This window comes from Eptesicus fuscus, chromosome 1 (genome assembly GCF_027574615.1).
Source record: "Eptesicus fuscus isolate TK198812 chromosome 1, DD_ASM_mEF_20220401, whole genome shotgun sequence".
NCBI lineage: Eukaryota > Metazoa > Chordata > Mammalia > Chiroptera > Vespertilionidae > Eptesicus > Eptesicus fuscus.
This window is the reverse complement of record NC_072473.1, coordinates 65925352-65943832: the sequence shown is the minus strand read 5'-3', so window position 1 is coordinate 65943832 and position 18481 is coordinate 65925352. Positions and strand designations below refer to the sequence as shown.

Below are 18481 nucleotides of genomic sequence, written 5' to 3'. Positions count from 1 at the left end.
CTGTTTGGGTTCTTCTTGTTTGGGGTTCTCTGTGCCTCCTGCACTTGTGTGACTTTTTCCTTTACCAGGTTAGGGAAGTTTTCTACCATTAATTCTTCAAACACCTTCCCTATTCCTTTCTCCCTTTCTGCCTCATCTGGCACAGCTTCTATTCTAATACTAGAGGCCCACTGCACGGGATTTGTGCACTGGTGGGGGCGTGGCCTGCGGGGATTGGCCTGCTGTGTGAGTGCTGCTCATCCTGGTCAGCTGAGCGGCTGTGGACCCGCCCTCTGAGCAGCTGCTCCTGCTGTGGGAGCACCACACATCCCACTCAGCTGAACAGTGGTCCCACTGTGGGAGTGCACTTATCACCAGGGGGCAGCTCCTGCATTGAGCGTCTGCCTCCTGGTGGTCAGTGTGCATCATAGTGACTGGTTGACCGGTCATTCTGGTCTTCTACCATTTGTTCGTGAGGCTTTTATTATATTGGATTGTTACGTTTCACATTGTCCCACAGCTCCCTTAAGCTGTCCTCCTGTTTTTTTAATTGTGTGTTTTTTTTCTTTTTGGTTCTCTAATTGAGTGATATTTTCAACTCTGTCTTCTAATTCACTGACTCAGTCCTCAACTTCCCCTAATCTGCTGTGTATTCATTCCAATTTGTTCTTCATTTGTGTTATGCCATTGTTTATCTCAGACTGTTCTTATTTTATAGTTACTATATATTTTTTTCATACTGTTGAGCATTTTTAACATCTTTACTTTGAACTCTGTTTCAGATAAATTTCTTATCTCTGCTTCATTTATCTCTTCTTCTAGAGAATTCTCTAGTTCTTTCATTTGGGGGTTGTTTCTTTGTTTCCTCATTTTGGTTGTCTGTTTCGGTGACTATGTATTAGGTAGATCCTCTACACCTCTCAATCTCTAGTGCAGGACAGTATTAAAGGCTGTTTCTGACTAACTGGATCAGGCAAATACTCAAAGCCTCCAGAGACTTCCCCTGTCTACAGACTAATAGGATTCTGAGAGGAATTGCCCCCAGGCAATCATCCTCAGGTGTGTTGAGAGTTTTTTCAACAGGGTGGGGCTGTTGCTTCTGCCTGGAGGGTAACTGTTACTTTTAATATCTCAAGTGGCCACAGGGAAAGGTGTTTTCTAATAGGGTGTGTCGTCTGTCTTCCCCCCAGACAAGGCAGATATCATTCCCTATGTGTTCTCCACCTTCTGTCCTTGGGTATCAGGGTTCTCTCCAGTGAGTTTTCTGTTGATTAATCAGGAAGCTTTTAGTATTTCAGTTCAGTATCAGTTTCTTGAGTTCACTTTGGTATGTTGTAGTTTCAAAAACAAGGCAATGTCCACCATCAAAGCCATGCTGGACAACGCAAAGACACTGCTGAGTTCCTTGTTAAGTTCCAACGCCAAGGGGACACTCTCCCACCTTATTACTGAAAACAACTTGATTCTGACTGATCTCCTCACTGGTAGTAAGTTAAAAAATTATAGGAATGCAAACCTTGGAGGATAAGCCACTCATTTTCATATGCACAATAATTTGTCATGACCAAATATAAATGACTAAAAAGAAGTTTAAACACTAGCAATGCGTGGTAGTATAGTAGAAAGAGCAGTGGGCGGAGATAGGCTCTGCTCTGGATCTACTATTTAGCACTAAATTTAACTTGATGCCCTTGATGTTTCTCTCTCATCGATGCTATTAGTGTCTCAGTTGTAAAAGATGAGTCTAGTCATTGGACTCTAGGGTTCTTAACCTTTGGTGTGCATTTAGAATCACCCAGAGAGCTTGTTAAAAAAAAAAATGGATTGCTCTCCCCCTTATTCCCACCCAGTTTCTTATTCAGTAGTTCTGGGCCAAGGCCAGAAAATTTGCATTTCTAACAAATCCCAGGCTATACTGAAGCTGCTGGTCCAGGGACCGCACTTTGAGAATCACTGCCCTAGGAGGACACCAAGAATCTGAAGTGCAGGAACCCAGCCATTGTGGTAGGGTTTCTGAGGCACCTGCCAAAGTGTCACAAGGTATCAACAGAAAACAGCAGTGCTCTTTCAAATGAAGAAATTCAAGCTGAATGATGGCGGTGCATTAGCCTGGCAAGTAGCAATATGAACAGGGTGGGGGGCAAAGAGGGGTGGGTGATCTAGGAGGGAATCAGAAAGTTGTTACCAAAACTGAGACTAATAAGACTATGTACCTGAAAAATATTATGCTAAGTGAAATAAGCCAATCTGAGAAAGACAAATATCACATGATCTCAATTATTTGTGGAATTGAACAAACAAAATGAATTGGCCAATAAAATAAGACCCAAAGCATGGAGGCATGGAACAGATTGACATATCTTGATGTGGGGCTGGGAGAATGAGAAGAGATAAACCAAAAAAACTTATATACTTATATTCATAGCATATGGATGGATACAGGCAATAGGGTAGTGAAGACCTAGGAGGGTTAGCTGGGGCTGGGAGAAAGTGGGTAAAGGGGGAGGGATGGGAGGTATCTGTAATACTATCTATAATAATAAAAGCGTAATATGCTAATTAGACCAGACGTCCTTCCGGACGAAGCCGGGGCTGCGAGGGAAGCCAGGGTCCAGGTGCCAGAGGGAAGCCGGTGCTGGCAGCGGGGGAAGGAAGGCCTACTCTTGCCCGAATTTTGTGCATTGGGCCTCTAGTCAACAATAAAAAGCCTTACATCAGAAAATAAAACCAGGTAGAACACCAAGTTCTAATGAAACATTTTGGCTGGCCATAAAGTAAGGGATGGGAATCACCTAGACTGGGATGGGGAAGCTTTTTTCTGCCAAGGGCCATTTGGATATTTATAACATCATTTTCGGGCCAAACTTGTCAACTTAAGCATTAGTCTGCTATATTTGGTCAAACATTTATTTTGTTATTTTTAAATATATTTTATTGATTTTTTACAGAGAGGAAGGGAGAGGGACAGAGAGCCAGAGACATCGATGAGAGAGAAACATCAACCAGCTGCCTCCTGCACACCCTCTACTGGGGATGTGCCTGCAAGCAATGTACATGCCCTTGACCGGAATCGAACCTGGGACCCTTCAGTCCGCAGACCAACGCCCTATCCACTGAGCCAAACCGGTTTCGGCTTGGTCAAACATTTAATTAAACTCACCCCTAATGTCTTGGCAGGGCCAGACAAAATGATTTTACTAGCCTTATATGGTCCGCAGGCGAGATGTTCCCCATCCCTGACTTAGAGCAATGCGTGAGGCCACAGATGAAACGAGATGGAACTCCAGGAATGAAAATTTCTGTGAGGTTAATATGAAGCCCAAAGGTCCCACACCTTGGGGATAGTGGTGGGACAAGGCTTGGTTCTCTCTTGGTCAAGAAAGTTCATAAAGAGTTCCCAAATAGTTTGTTACCTTCACCCACTGGGAATTCTAAATGCTATATTTCTGGCAGAAAGTAATTTAGATGGATGGTCTGAGATGTAACACCTGAGTACGTGTAAATGAACACTGAAAATAATTATCAGACTCTCTTGTTCTAAGGTGGATCATGCAAGACTCTGACATCAATACTGTATGACTTTCTAACTAGTTTTTTAAAAACATCTTTATGGTTGAAAGTATTACATATGTCTCCTTTTTTCCCCATTGACTCCTTCTAGCCCACTCCAGGCCTTTACCAAACTACTATCTGTGTCCATGGGTTATGCATATATGCATACAAGTTCTTTGGTTGATGTCTTCCCACCTATCCACCCTCCCCTGCCTTCCCTCTGAGATTCGTCAATCTGTTCCATGCTTCTATGTCTCTGGATCTATTCTATTCATCAGTTTATTTTGTTCGTTAGATTCTGTATATAAGTGAGATCATGTGATATCTGTCTTTCCCTGACTGACTTATTTCACTTAGCATAATACTTTCCAGGTCCCTCCATGCTGTCTCAAAGGGTAAGAGATCCTTCTTTTTTACTGTTGCATAGTATTCCATGGTGTAAATGTATCACAGTTAAACCCTTCAATAAAAGTTAAAAAAGAAAATAAAGTTAAAAAATGAGTTATCATGACCAATTATATTACTACACAGACACAATTAGTCATTTACTTGTGGGAGTCTATATAATAATATACACACACATACAGACACACACATGTACACACAGCATCCTATATAATAAAAGGCTAATATGCAAATTGTCCCCTCAGGAGTTTGACCCACCAGGAGTTTGACCGCTCGCTATAATGTGCACTGATCACCAGGGAGCGGTGTGGAATGAAGGAAGGCCCTGATCAGCCCTGATTGCCTACCAGGCCTAGGGACCCTACCCATGCAGGAATTTCGTGCACTGGGCCTCTAGTGTGCATATATATATATATATATATATATATATATATATATATGTATATTTTGTGTGTGTGTGTGTGTGTGTGTGTGTATACTGTCACCTTAAAAGGCATCTTTGTTAGTGAGTTCATCTAGTAAAATCATATCCATATTCACTTTTGTACATATTGAAGTTTTATTGATCTCACACATATTTCCATACCTACCAAAGCCCACCTATGAATATATAATGTCAACATAGTCAAGAATTAAGGTCAAAGTTTGATACATTCTTTCCTATTACTCTTCCTAGATAAACATTCCTTTACTCTCAGTGAAAATAAAGACATCTGATTGAAGCATTTCTGGACTGCTCCTAGAAAATTAGTAGTTATTAACGATTTCCGAACAGCAACACATTCTAGTGTGACAAAAACATATCGGTAGGAGAGTCTATTATAACGCATGATGCATTGCAGTTCCAAGTAGATTTTTGAATCAACTAAATGTTTTTTTAGAAATGAGGTGAAAGCAAAAAGGGGCCCTCCTATAGTGCCTAATTGAGTTGTGAAAACACAAAGTAGAGGAAAATGTAAGAGAACAGAGAGAGGGGCTGCTTAATTCCTTTCGAATAGAAACTGAATTGCTGAGGCAGTTCTCACCACCTTATTTATATATCAGACCGCTCACAAACCATGATGTCACCCACCAGGAAGCAATGCATCAGGAAGAGTGTGATAGTGCAACAATCCTGAAGAAGGGAAGAAGGTACAGGAGAATGATGAAAAGGCATCATCAACTCAAAACATCCGAACAGTTTTATGGATAAAATCGCAGAAAAGCATTACATGGCAATCAGAAACAAGTTTCTGAAACTGCCCACAGGCCAAGGGGAAATGCTTATAACAAAGGACTTAACACTTTGTGAACTGGAACTTGGTATTTCTTGAATCAGAGATTTCGAGATAGCCAGCTTCCCCAGAAAGGCCTTTCCCTGCCATGTTTGTGAGACAAGCGACTACAGTAGCTTCTGGATATTCCCCCCTCAAAACAAAGCAAAACAAAACCCTGGCATATGGCCTCATTTCTGTTTAAATAATACATTTTTTTTCTTTAAAACATATTACTGTCTGTGTAAATGTTTGCAATGGCGCCTCAAGAATACAGACTTGTGGCCCGGCCAGTGTGGTTCAGTGGTTGAGCATCGACCTATGAAACAAGAGTTCTCTGGTTCGATTCCTGGTCAGGGCACATGCCCAGGTTGTGGGCTCAATCCCCAGTGGGGGACATGCCGGAGGCAGCTGATCAATGATTCTCTCTCATCATTGCTGTTTCTATCTCTCTCTCCCTCTCCCTTCTTCTCTGAAACCAATGATATACATCCTATATAATAAAGAGATAATATGCTAATTAGACCAAACAGCAGAAGGAGTTGTCCGGATGACCTTCTGGATGAAGCTGGGGCTGCGAGGGCCAAGCCCTTTGCACGAATTTCGTGCCTAGGGCCTCATGTACACACAGCATCCTATATAATAAAAGGCTAATATGCAAATTGTCCCCTCAGGAGTTTGACCCACCAGGAGTTTGACCGCTCGCTATAATGTGTGCTGACCACCAGGGGGCGGTGTGGAACGAAGGAAGGCCCTGATTAGCCCTGATTGCCTACCAGGCCTCGGGTCCCTACCCAGACTATTTTTTTTAAAGAACACACACTTGTGGTTTTCCTTTGGTACAGAAGTACAATCAGTTCTTAGTTGCTTCGTCCTTAAGAGCCACATCTTTCAGAAGTGTTAACTACTGAAGTCCAGGGCACATGATATCTTCTCCTAAGGTTATAATTATCTATGATTTTTAAAGAGAGAACCCATACATCTCCTTATAAAGATGTTTACTTTGTTCCTCAGGGGTTTTAAAATGAGACAGGGGTCAGGGAAAATAGGCTGAGAACCACACTGCAACCCTTACCACCACCCTCTTGTCCATCAGCGGGGAGAGAGGTAACTTTTGGGGATTTCGTTTCAACTGCCATGGTGACTCAAGTGAAAATGAGTCTTTTTCAACATGCTTGAGCCACAACAGTTTACATTACTTAAAATTACAGGCTTTATATACTGTGGGGGATTGATTGTGGTTTCACTTAAAGCCTAATGTAGTCATAGTCCATTTATATAGTACGATCTCCATTTCTCCTCAAAATATGATCAGATATTGCCCGGGCCAGTGTGGCACAGTGGGCTGGGTGTCATCCGGTGCACCAGGAGATCCCTGGTTCAATTCCCCATCAGGGCACATGCCCAGGTTGCGGGCTTGATCCTCAGTAGGAGGAGTGCAGGAGGCAGCCTATCAATGTTTCTCTCTCTCCCTTTCCCTTACTCTCTCTCTCTCAAATAAATAATAAAAAAACCCCACATATTCTAAAGAAAACATCATCAGATAGCCCTTAGAACAAAGCTGCACTGACTCTTTGAGTGAAGAAAAAGAGATGCAAAGAAAAATACAACAAGGCCTAACAACATAATGGATGCCGGTTATGTCAGATAGCGCTCTGACTCAGAACCCGTTACCTCAAACAAGGAAAGTTTCTTTTTAAACATGGGGGAAGACACAGGGGAGGCAGTTTCATATACCATACTGAATTTCAGTAGAACTAGGTTGGTTAAACACTCTGTCCTGGGACACACACCTTTCATTTTCAATTGTTTTCAAATAAAAAGAGAAAAATCCCCTTTTCCAGTTGGATTGTTTAAGTGCACCTACAGCTACTCCTGTCTAGCAAACGCTAGGCAAGCTCTCCCTACTGATGCATTTCAAAAAAGGTTCAATTGGCAAAAGAAAGCAAGTGCAAAGGGTTTTTGACAAAAGAGGACTAGAGGGAACACATTTTCCTTTTGCAGAAATACTTTTTGAGAAAATCAAAGGAGGTAGCAACTCAAACCAGGAATGCACAGATACTGGTGAGAATTTTGAAAACTTCCTCAACCTCAGACACTCAACTACATAAAATTAGTAGCTTAATAATTGAGATGGGGGTTATGAAATAAAAATGAGAGACTAAACACCCAAACAAAACAATGCATTTTGACTTTTAGATTACAACACAGTCTAACACACCATACTGTGAGAATGTGGTTCTTCTAACACTGAGTCATATAGATCTGAAAAGAACGCCCTAGGACCTTGGCCCTGCGGCCCCCTGGACCCACACACCTCCATCCTGTTTAGTGATGTTCCAAGTAATTCCTAGGCAGCCCTGTCCAGGGCTTGGCAAATAGAAAAGGCTAAATTAAAATCAGGAGCTCTGACATATCTCCTCTGATAAAAAGAGATTTTTTTTTTAACACAATGTGCACTTAAAGCAGATTCCAACACTGGTTCAAACAAATAAAAGTATTATGTCATCCATAGTTAATTGCACATTTAAAAGGATTATTATTTTTTGCTTCCCAAATGAATCATACCATCATTTTCTGAGCTATTAGGAAAGAGCATATGAAACCCATTGTTCATTTAGATGACAATCAGTATTCCAGGATTAGGTTATAATGTTTTTCTAATAGCATTATAACAAAGACATAACTGCTTTCTTAAACTAAGATATGGGTTTTTCCCTCCATTTTTTTCCCACTGAATACTGAAGATAGTCTGTTATAGATCGTTCATGTGTGAAAGGAACAATTGAGGATCGACTAGACATAAAAACAGAAGTTTCCACATGTAAACCATATGGGAAAAAATGAAGGACAGATGTTATATGGTACCCATTGCCCTCTGTGAGTGGACACATACACACATGCATACATATGCAGCAAGAGCCATTACTTCTCACAGAAGAGAGACACAGAGAGGGAGAAAGGCTGACAGTAACCCCTTAAGTAGGTTAATAGTGCTGAGTTGTCAGACAACAATAGTGTGATTAGGGTGTGTCACCCCTGCTCAGCATGCTGTAGGCACTCAATAAATACTTGTAGAATTAAATTAAACATCACTGAAAGGTTTTCATCCATAATAATCCTTTTGCATATTTAGTGTAACAATAGATTTTACCCTGATTCTGAAGCAGCCCGGGGGCTCAGGGATTCAATGTGGGTGGAACAAATATAATTTTCAAAAAAAAAAAAAAGTCATTAGAGACTCAGTTGGGTTCAGTGCAGTTTGTTGGTTCTATGAGTCTGTTAGGTGTAATTACCAACATGAATCTAAATGCATTTGACTGAGAACAGAGCCAAATTAATTGCGATGTAGGTATATAACAGCTGTTACTCATTTGATACTTTTCTCTAATAAGAATATTAAAATATGGAACCAAAGCATGTTTCTAAGAAATGATTAGGCCACCTACAATGTGTTTTGGTCATTTCTTATGCAGCCAATTTGATTGTTTTCATCCACCCACTCCAGTATTTTCATGGGTTTCTGCCGAGCAGAGTTACATAAGGCGTGCACGGCAAAGAGCGCACACTGCAGAGGAAAGCTGGTCTGTAACTGCCAGCACTATTCATCTTCCACATGAGAACCGATGAAATCTTGTTAAATGCTCACCACACTGAAGACAGCTCTGATAGATTTTGCAAATCTAGAGCTTCTGAATTTAGAATGTAAGAACTCTTAATGAGATCTAAAGTATATTACCTATCTCGTTTCACATATTTATTTTTGTCTCCTATTTAAAAGAATATTTTTAGTAGATGTAGAAAAATGTTTTCCTGCTAACACAGATAGCATGAGAGATTAGCAGTTACTTCCAGTGAGCTGGTGCCAGAAATTTAATTATTTTAGTATGAGGTAAGAAAAAGATTACTGGTGATAAGTGGCTCAAATAGGCTACAGGAAAAAATAACTGGCACCTTCAGTTAACCTAGGGGGTATTCTGGAATAGGACAGAGGAAGCCAAGTCTCTGATGCCTGTATGCAACCATTCCTGATGCTCTGATAATGGTCCAGAGACAATAACAAAGTCTTAAAATGATCAACCAGTGATCTATACCCTTTGTGCTGCCTATCTGTACAAAATTATATTTAAGCACTATATGCTGCACATTTCATCTGTATAAAATGTAAAGCCAAAAATACTGGGAAGGAGTGGGGAGGTGGTTGGGAGGGTGGGAGGAGGGTTGTAGACTAATAGAGCTCAGAAAGATTATGAATAATAAAGACAGATATACTCATGGATTTCTATATAATTATAAAATCCAATTAATCAAAACATCTCTTTCCCAGGCATTCTAGTCACCAAGATTTTATTGTAGTGATTACTGCCATTAATAGATTTCCTGGATATGTTCACTGAAATAGCTATTATTATGAATGGGCTAACAACATTTAACATTTAAGTGCTAACCATATGCAAGGCAAGTGCTAAGAGATTTGTATTCTCCCATTTAATTCTTATGGAGATGCTAGGAGGCCGGTGCCATTCTTTCCCCTGTTTTTATAGGCAAGGAAGCTGAGGATCATGGAGGTGAACTGCCCCAAGTTACACTGTTTAGGGTGCAGAGTCAGAATTTGAACTCAGGTTTGTTTGGCTCCAAGGGGAAAAAGGTTGAACTCATCTTGCCTGAAGGCTAACCCAATGAAAGATCTGTCTGAGAGGACATGTCGAAGGGGTCATCAGAATTACCCAACAGGGTGTGCTTTATTATTGGATGGTTGCTACTGTGGGAGCTCCTCTTATACCTCAGTGCCTTAACTCAGTACTTGAACTCAGAAATTCAAGGAGTGTTTATTGAATAAATTGCAGTAGTGTGTCATGATGTTGCCTAAAAATGGCTAAGGATGTTTCATTAAAATAACAAAGCCCCACATTAATACTAAATACTTTAGTTTGCTAAAACCTCTACAGACCTGTGGAAATTTTTACTGTGATGAATAATTGTTTTGGGGGAATAAGCCCCATAAATCTCCACTGAAAAAACAAACCTACAGAACAAAGAAAATTTCTGACAGTGAATAAACATAGATTTCTTGAAATGTTTGCTAATGTAGGGAGCAAGGCAATTTAAATAAGTGAAATATCAGCCAGATATTATTTTTCCTTCATAGATAAGACTTATTAGGTCAATGATTTTTTTTCTAGACCCACAAAGTCTACAAGCTTTGTTTAGCTTTTGCAGTTGCATCTATGAGCCATTCATAAGCATTTGTGAAATATGCTAGATTGATGGTACCTATATTGTCTCAGTAATTTATACTCTCGGGAGAGCTTTAATACTACCAGGATCCATTCCATTAATTATGGGTATTCTAATCTATAATTTTGGTTACTGTAATTTAATGTCGAGGGTATGACATTAGGAAACACAGTTTTGACCTATGCAGCTTAAAATAATGTAATGTAAAATGAACTCATTTACTTACAAGATGTAAGTATTTTAAAACTTAGAAAACAGAGAAAAAATTTCTATCCACCACTAATGATAGAGTTTAAATATTTAGGTTTATAGTTTAAAATTTGCTAATTCACTCTCAGAAGACTGATTTATCATCAGATCTCACTAAAGTAGCTCATTCTTTATTATCATCCTAGAAGTAAAATAGGCAATTCTAATTTCCATATAATCTTATATAAGGAGGAACAACACTGCTACTGATTAAATAATATTTGCATACAATACACACTGGAGTTCCAATCTCAAAACAACCTTTTTTAAAAAATGCATTTCTTTTTATTGCTTCTTCTCAGTCCTTGCAATTAATTTGCTGACTTCCATAAACATGAAAAGAGATTTACTCACAAATATTACAAATATTTGGTAAGCCTCCTTACTCTACCTACGGAATTAATTAATTTATTTTTAGTAGTCCCTAAGTTAATTATAATCTATACTAATATAATCAAAGGTTGGAGAACATAAATTATACCAAGTACTTTGCATAGTTTATATACTACTACACATTTTAGAGTACATTTATTGATTTAGCATATTTCTTGCTGCAATTAAATTAGCTTTCTCAATTTTACATTTAAATAAATAGTGTATTACTGTGCATGTTCTAATTATAATTATTTGGGAAATGGTGCAATAAATGTTGTTTGAACGAATGAAATAACCTAATATGTCAAAAATATCAATGCATAATTATATATTGGTAAAATAAGCTGTTCTTTAAAAGAAAAAAAAAAGTCTTGGCTGTTAGTGAATCTGTTGCTAGCAACTCCTGTTATAAGAAAATTTCCTTCCTATTACCACCTTTCTAAACTGCCTCAGGTTTAAACTCCTTCTTTGAAGACAGAATAAGATATAAGCTACTTTTCTTCTCACCTTTCACTGTCCTTTTCCAACTACATCTATGTTGCATTCACCTCTCCTTTCTTGTGCTTCTGGCTCACTACTCTGGGAATCTCTGAACAAATTCCTACAATCCCCTTGGCTTTCCAACCTCATCACAACACAACTCCCATGTGACTTGGAAGGCTGTTCACAATCTTTCCAACAGTCTTCCTACCTTTCCAATTCAAACACTTCCCTGCAATGACAATATCAGAAAATATTTACCGAACATTAAACTATTTATCAGAAACTAAAGACATCAACATATAATTAACAGACTATAGTATAAATAACACTAGTCTCTGTGAGTTACCTCATTTAGCCATCATAATAACAAGGAAGACACTATTATTCCATTTTATAGATGAGTAAATTGAGATTATATGGCTAGTCATTTGTGGATGTGGGACTTGAACTTACTAGTATACTCTGGGCCCCATGTTAAATACTGTACTTAAATATCTCATTTACTCTTCACTAAAACTGTTATAGGAGGTAAATGTCATTATCCTATATTACAGATGAGGAACTGAGGCATGAAGAGATGAAGGACCAGAACAAGCATAAAGCTAGTAAGTGGCAGAGCTAGGGCTGATCTCCATTTTTAGACATGCAGGCTTTAATACCTTTTCAGTCATACCACTTAATGTTTACAAAATGACTATTTAACATATAATCATGCCTTTTATTTCCTTCACGATTAAAATATACTATTTCTTATCTTGGCCTCTGCCTCCTGATCCCCAAGCTCTCAAAATGGAGCCTTAAACATGGTATTTTTTTTTTTACAGATTTAACCTAAAAGATATAATACTCTGGCTGTGTGGTTTTCATGATACTTTTACTTAATTATGATCACATCTAGATGACAGAAATACCCTTTTGTGTTTGCATTATTCTGTTATTCTTCTGAATAATTAAATTCTAAAATATTTTTTCTTTATGATATACATAATTTTGCATGCCAGGTAAATATTTCTTATTGTTGTTACTTATTAGCTATATGGGGTCACAGGATATTTTTTTAAAAGAGAGCGGTTTGCAATGTGCTATGTTAATCTGAAATTGAAATTTACAGAAATAGTACATTGTAATTTTCAAGTGATTTTTTTTACCCAAGGGACTCTTTACTTTAGTTAAGATCCTTGGTTCCAATGATGTGCATCTCTAGTCACATGTTCTGGAATACGTCTACACTCTACATCAGTGATTTTCAACCAGTGTGCCACAAGAATTTTTAAAACATGCAAAAATTGACAATTTAATCAGGGACATGTAATTATTTGACCCCTCTTCCCTTAGACTGTCAAACAGAAAAACGACAACAGCGAACATAACAATAGCTGTCCAGTGCGAATGAATCAAAATTATACCTATTTTTTGTCAGATCAGAAAAATATATGTATTTTTGGTGTGCCACAGGATTTTAGTAATTACTTTGTGTGCCATGAGATGAAAAAGATTGAAAATCTCTGTTCTACATAATAGGTCTCACAATGGCAGTCAAATATTCTATGTCATCTCTCGTTCAGTGGAAAGGAAGATTACAATGTTCCTTCAATGGAAAGCGGAATACACTGTTCTAATTGGACACATTTAAAGTTCTCTAAATCACTTTCTGACTGCACCTCATTCTCATATCTCCCATGGATTCACATTTTGTGTAGCTCTACCATGCTTCCTCCCAGGTTCTCAGAATGTCTGTAATTGACTCACACCTAGTTAACAACAGCATTTAAGAGACACTGTCTGAGAAGCTCACTGACACTGAGTTCCATCTTGACATGCAACGCTGTTCTAATTATTATTTCTTTTCAGGATCTTTTCACTTTAATTAAGACCACCTGTGACCGCGCACTGCGATGAGCACCCCAGCGGTGCCATATGACCTGCAGCTTCCTCTGAGTCAGAGAGCACAGTTCGTGTTTAAAGATAAAAGAAAACAAAAACTTAAGAAACATACGTCCAAAAGAAACACTTTTTTTTTTTTTTTGCATATAAACAAAAAACAGTTGCTACTGGAAAAGCAGATATTATCCAGTAGCAACTACAGAGTGATGACACATGAGGGTCATGTCCAAGAAGAAACTAAGACAAAAAAGTCTCATAAAGAAAATGTCCTTAGGACTACAAGGCATAAAAATAATATTACAACAGAAAAAAAATATATTCCTTTAAAACCTTCTAATGAATTAACTAATTCGACTATAGCAATTGACACACATAATTTGGACAATAATAATAAAAATCTGCAGTTGTTACCAATTAAAGATGAGCCCCAAGGTCAATGTATGACATTAAGCCAAGTGTTTCACATTAAAACAATAATAAAAAGAAACAAGTAACCACGGGAAGCTAAAGCAAGGTGCTAACATGCTCAAGAAACCTGCGCTTGTGGCCAAATTATTCAATGTGAGTTTAATTCATTTAGAAAACCACAATAATACCCATAGTACCCTGGACTTCATGAAACAAGGCATCAGTGGAACCTCTGACAATGTTACAATTCGGAAAGGATCTCATGAGAAAGAATTACTACAATTGAATAGTTTTCTCTAGCGTCAAAGTCAGCTCTTCTCAGGAAGTAAAAAGAAATAAGACAATATCAAGAAGTGTCACATCTTAAATCACAGCCAGGCCTGCTTAATTTTCTAACACCAAACTGATGGAAAAGTCAAAATCCCAAGACCAGTGCAGACATACTATAGCAAAAGCCAAGTATTGATAGCAAATGGGCTCATCCCAAAGAAACTACAAAGAAAGAAAAGCTCATCTGAGTGAGTGGAGAGCTAGCAAAGGAAGAATGCTAAAAATCCTCCTAACTCAGTAGTTCCCCAGCCTGAACCGGAAATGAAAAATCAGTTGGGTCCTTTGGACTACCACGTCAGAAGATGAACACAGACTACTTCCTGGAAAAGAAGACATTTTGTGAAGGCCTAAAGCTGGTTAATGAGCGATGCCCCAAAGAAGAAATATTTGACACTGAATGAACTGATTAAAAATATTTCAGATGCCAAAAAGACTTGCTAAATATTGGGTATGTGCATGTTGAAGCACTTACAAGTTCTATTGGAAATATTATCTTAATCTATGAGAAGGCCATTCTGGCAAGAGCTCAGCCTACTGAAGAAATGCAACATTCAACTGCAGATATTCTAACAATGAAGAGTCAAGAAAGGGTTAAATTTGGAGAAAATTTTGAGGAGACTTGTTCAACCAAAGAACAAATCTAGAGTCAGGAAAACCTGAAATGGAAAATAAACATCATAGAAATGTGGTATTTCAAGATTGCAAAAAAGAGCAAGATAACCAATGATGTTAAAATCCCAATGCAGAAACTAGGGAGAGTTGCTTAATTAAATAGAATGTGTCTATTACACCATCCTTGCAAAATGTAAAAAATAAAATGCAGTTGGACCAAACAAATTCTACATTTAAAGAGCTACGGTTTCTAACATCAGTTAGACATTTTCAACGTCTTCAAGACAAGACTTCTAAATTGCCAGATATGTTAAAAGACCATTATCCTTGTGTGTGTTTACTGGAACAGTTAACAAGAGTTGGGAGATGAGACTGATGTGCTTATATACGGCCCTAATGCAGCGCTGTGCCAGATGTATTTGGAGACTGAAACAACAGAAGAGAAATAAAGCTATGATAAGAAAGAAGGTTTTTATTATTCCTGGGGTGTTTTGTTTATTGTGGCTTCATATGTCTCTTAGGTCAGAAGTTGGCCAAGTACCTAAGTATTTATGGCAGTAAGCTTTTTTATTTTTTTAAACTAATCCTACAGAATAAAAGGGTAATATGCAAATTAACCATCACTCCGCTACGCCCACGATTGGGCCGGCGAGAGGAGCGGGAAGTGGGACTCGGGTGGCCGGGGTGGCCGATTGGGCCGGCTGGAGGCACGGGGGGCGGGACTCGGGGTGGCCGGGGTGGCCGATTGGGCTGGCTGGAGGCACGGACGGCGGCGGGGACTCGCAAGTCCCTGCCCCCCGCCCGCGCCTCCTGCCGGACGCAATTGCTCCCCACGCTGCTGAGCGGTGGCCGAATGGGGCCAGCCAGAGGCATGGGCGGGTGGCGGGGACTCGCGATTCCCCACCCCCCGCCCGCGCCTCCGGCCAGACACGATTGGTCCCCACGCCGCTGAGCAGCAGCCAAATGGGGCCGGCGGTACATTGAGCTCGCGTCGCCAGTGGCGACGCCATGGCTGTGCTGCAGCACAGAAGGGGCCTCTGGGGCAGCGAGCCCACATCCCCGCCCCGGCTGGCCGTGCGGCGGGAGTGAATGGGCCTGTGGGGCCCGGAGCTCAGCATCTGCGCGGCAGGGGAGGAACCAGAAAAATGGATCTTTCCAGTTCCTGATGCTGACAGCCCTATGGGTGCCGGGGTCCTCCACCTGCAGGCCCCAGTCGCAGACTGGAAGCCCTGCCAGCAGTCCAGACGGGACCAGTGTTGTGCGCGGTGATGGGTGTCAGCGGGCATGCTACAGACATCAAATCACTGCCACCGAGGCCACCCCCCCACACACACTCGCAAGTAGTATGGTCCAAGGGGGTGACTCCTAAGGCAAGGCTCCCATGGCAGCTGATGCTCACCATGCCAGGTGAGGAAGCCAGACCTGAAAGCCCAAGCCCCTGAGTACCTGAACTGCAGGGCGTCATGGGCCAGGGCCTTGAGGAGGCCCCAGGACAAGCATCTTCCCAGAGGCTGTGCAGAAGGAGGGGAGGAACCTCTGGCTAGAGGCCAGGGTGAGGGATGCTGGCATCCTTGCAGGCCAAGATAGGGCTGAGGGACGCCCCCCCCACCTGCACCCCCATGCACGAATTTCGTGCACCGGGCCTCTAGTGTTCACATAATAGCAGGTGTTGCCTTCTGTGCGTCAAAAAGCAAAATCTTACCTACATTGTCTATCTCAACAGATTAAGATTTTCTCTAGTATGTAGGTAAATTTTGTCAACTAATTTACCATTTTCCTTGAATATAGTTAAATGTCATTCCAGTTTTGGTGGTTTATTTCTAAAACAATTAATACTTAAACTTGCTTTGTAATATAAAAACTTAACTGTTAAATCATGTCCCCTGAAACATGATAGTTACATATTGTAAACAGTTCTTTCCTTCACACATGAGTACCACCAATAAAATTGTTTATGTCTTTGAACTGATACTTAGATGGCATATATCCTCTATCAACTCTATGTTTTCAAATAAGTACTTGGTCACTGTAAAAGATTAGATCATTTTAAAACTGTGTAATATGAATGTGGCTGAAAATAACATATACCATTTGTGTTCATATATTCCATTTGTATAACAGTACCTTCCATTGTCTTCTCATGTTCTAGAGAGTGAGATTATAATTCCTCTTTCAACTGTGACTGATATGTAAACAATAAATTGAAATATCTACAATAAAAAAAGACTATACACTTCCAATGAAAGGTTTTCTTGTTGAAACATATTTATAAGGATTAACACACATACTCGGTATAAAATAATATTACAATAAATAAAATAGTAGGTATTTGCAACACATGGGCCACAAATCAAGAACTTCATGGTGAAGTTTGCTATTTGATTGATCTGTAAATAGAGATAAGGTAACAACACACAAAGATAAATCCTATTTTAAAGTGTGTCTTTCATGTTCAGATCACTCAGCTAAGCATGTGCTTAAGAAGTTATTTGGATCTTTATCCTATGTCTTCAATTTTACTTGAAGAGGTAATTAATAAAATCTTGGTGAATAAGAATATATATATTATAGGCACAATCAGTATAGGTCCTTTATTTCTTTTTTTTTATTGATATGTTTTTAGGAAAATAGTGGAAAGTTGATAAATACTTGGGGAGGGGGCGGTGGTGTGGTGTGGGAATAAGACTATATTCTATGAAGATTGCTAAATGATGTTGATACTATATTTTACCTCAACTGTCTACTTTTTTAGTTCTTTTTAAATTATGTTATATTTATTTCATGGTTAGAAAACAAACTATAGTCAATTCCTGAAAATTTTTGTATATTCTAACGTTGTGAAGGATAAGCTTAATGGGTATAGATATTATTTCAGATTAGCCATTTAGAGATATTACCACAGAATAATTGATACTGATTAATAATTATAATAAAATATATCATAATAATTACTAATGAACTTGGGCCATTGACTGCCTAGGTCAGTGATGGCGAACCTATGACACGCATGTCAGCACTGACACGCGTAGCCATTTCTGATGACATGTGGCCGCTGAGGCGGCCGCATGCCGAGGATAAAACATTTGCTGCTCCTGAGGATGAAACATTTGTGAAATAATGTTTTTTTCTCAAAGTGACACACTACCCGAGTTATGCTCAGTTTTTTGGCGAAGTTTGACACACCAAGCTCAAAAGGTTGCCCATCACTGGCCTAGGTCCAGATTTTGGTTCTCTCTCTTATAATCTTTGTGAACTTGAGCAAGAGACTTAACTTCTCTGTGCCTAGTTTTCTCATCTTAAAATGAGATAGTAGCACTTTCCTAACAGGATTTTATGAGGCTTAAATATGTTCACATATGTAAATCTCCCAGCAAAGTTCCTGGTACATAGCAAGCACTCCACGTTTTGTTTGTTTGTTTGTTTGTGGTTATTATTATTATTATTTGACAATGCATTTACAAGAGCAAAGATTCCCTAGCCAGACTGCTTGGATTCTAATCTTGGTGCTAATAATTTCTGTTTGTGTGACCTTGGGCAAGTTCCTTAATTTCTGTGAGCCTCAGTTTCCTCATCTGAAAAGTGAGATAATAATACCTACCTCATAGAGATGTTATGAGGATTAATTTACTTCAAACATATGAAAGTCTTAGAACAGTACATGCTCAACATTATACAGTGCTTACAATTTTGATTATCACTGTATTTAGAAATAT

General features: G+C 39.3%; 1 protein-coding gene and 1 pseudogene across 1 annotated transcript in view; one reads left to right on the top strand and one right to left on the bottom strand.

Moving 5' to 3' along the window:
* Positions 1 to 18481, bottom strand: part of DIAPH2 (diaphanous related formin 2) — a 988561-nt gene that overhangs the window by 203964 nt on the left and 766116 nt on the right. The gene's annotated exons all lie outside the window — the stretch shown is intronic.
* On the top strand, positions 13430 to 15217 carry LOC103296786 (cytoskeleton-associated protein 2-like; annotated as a pseudogene).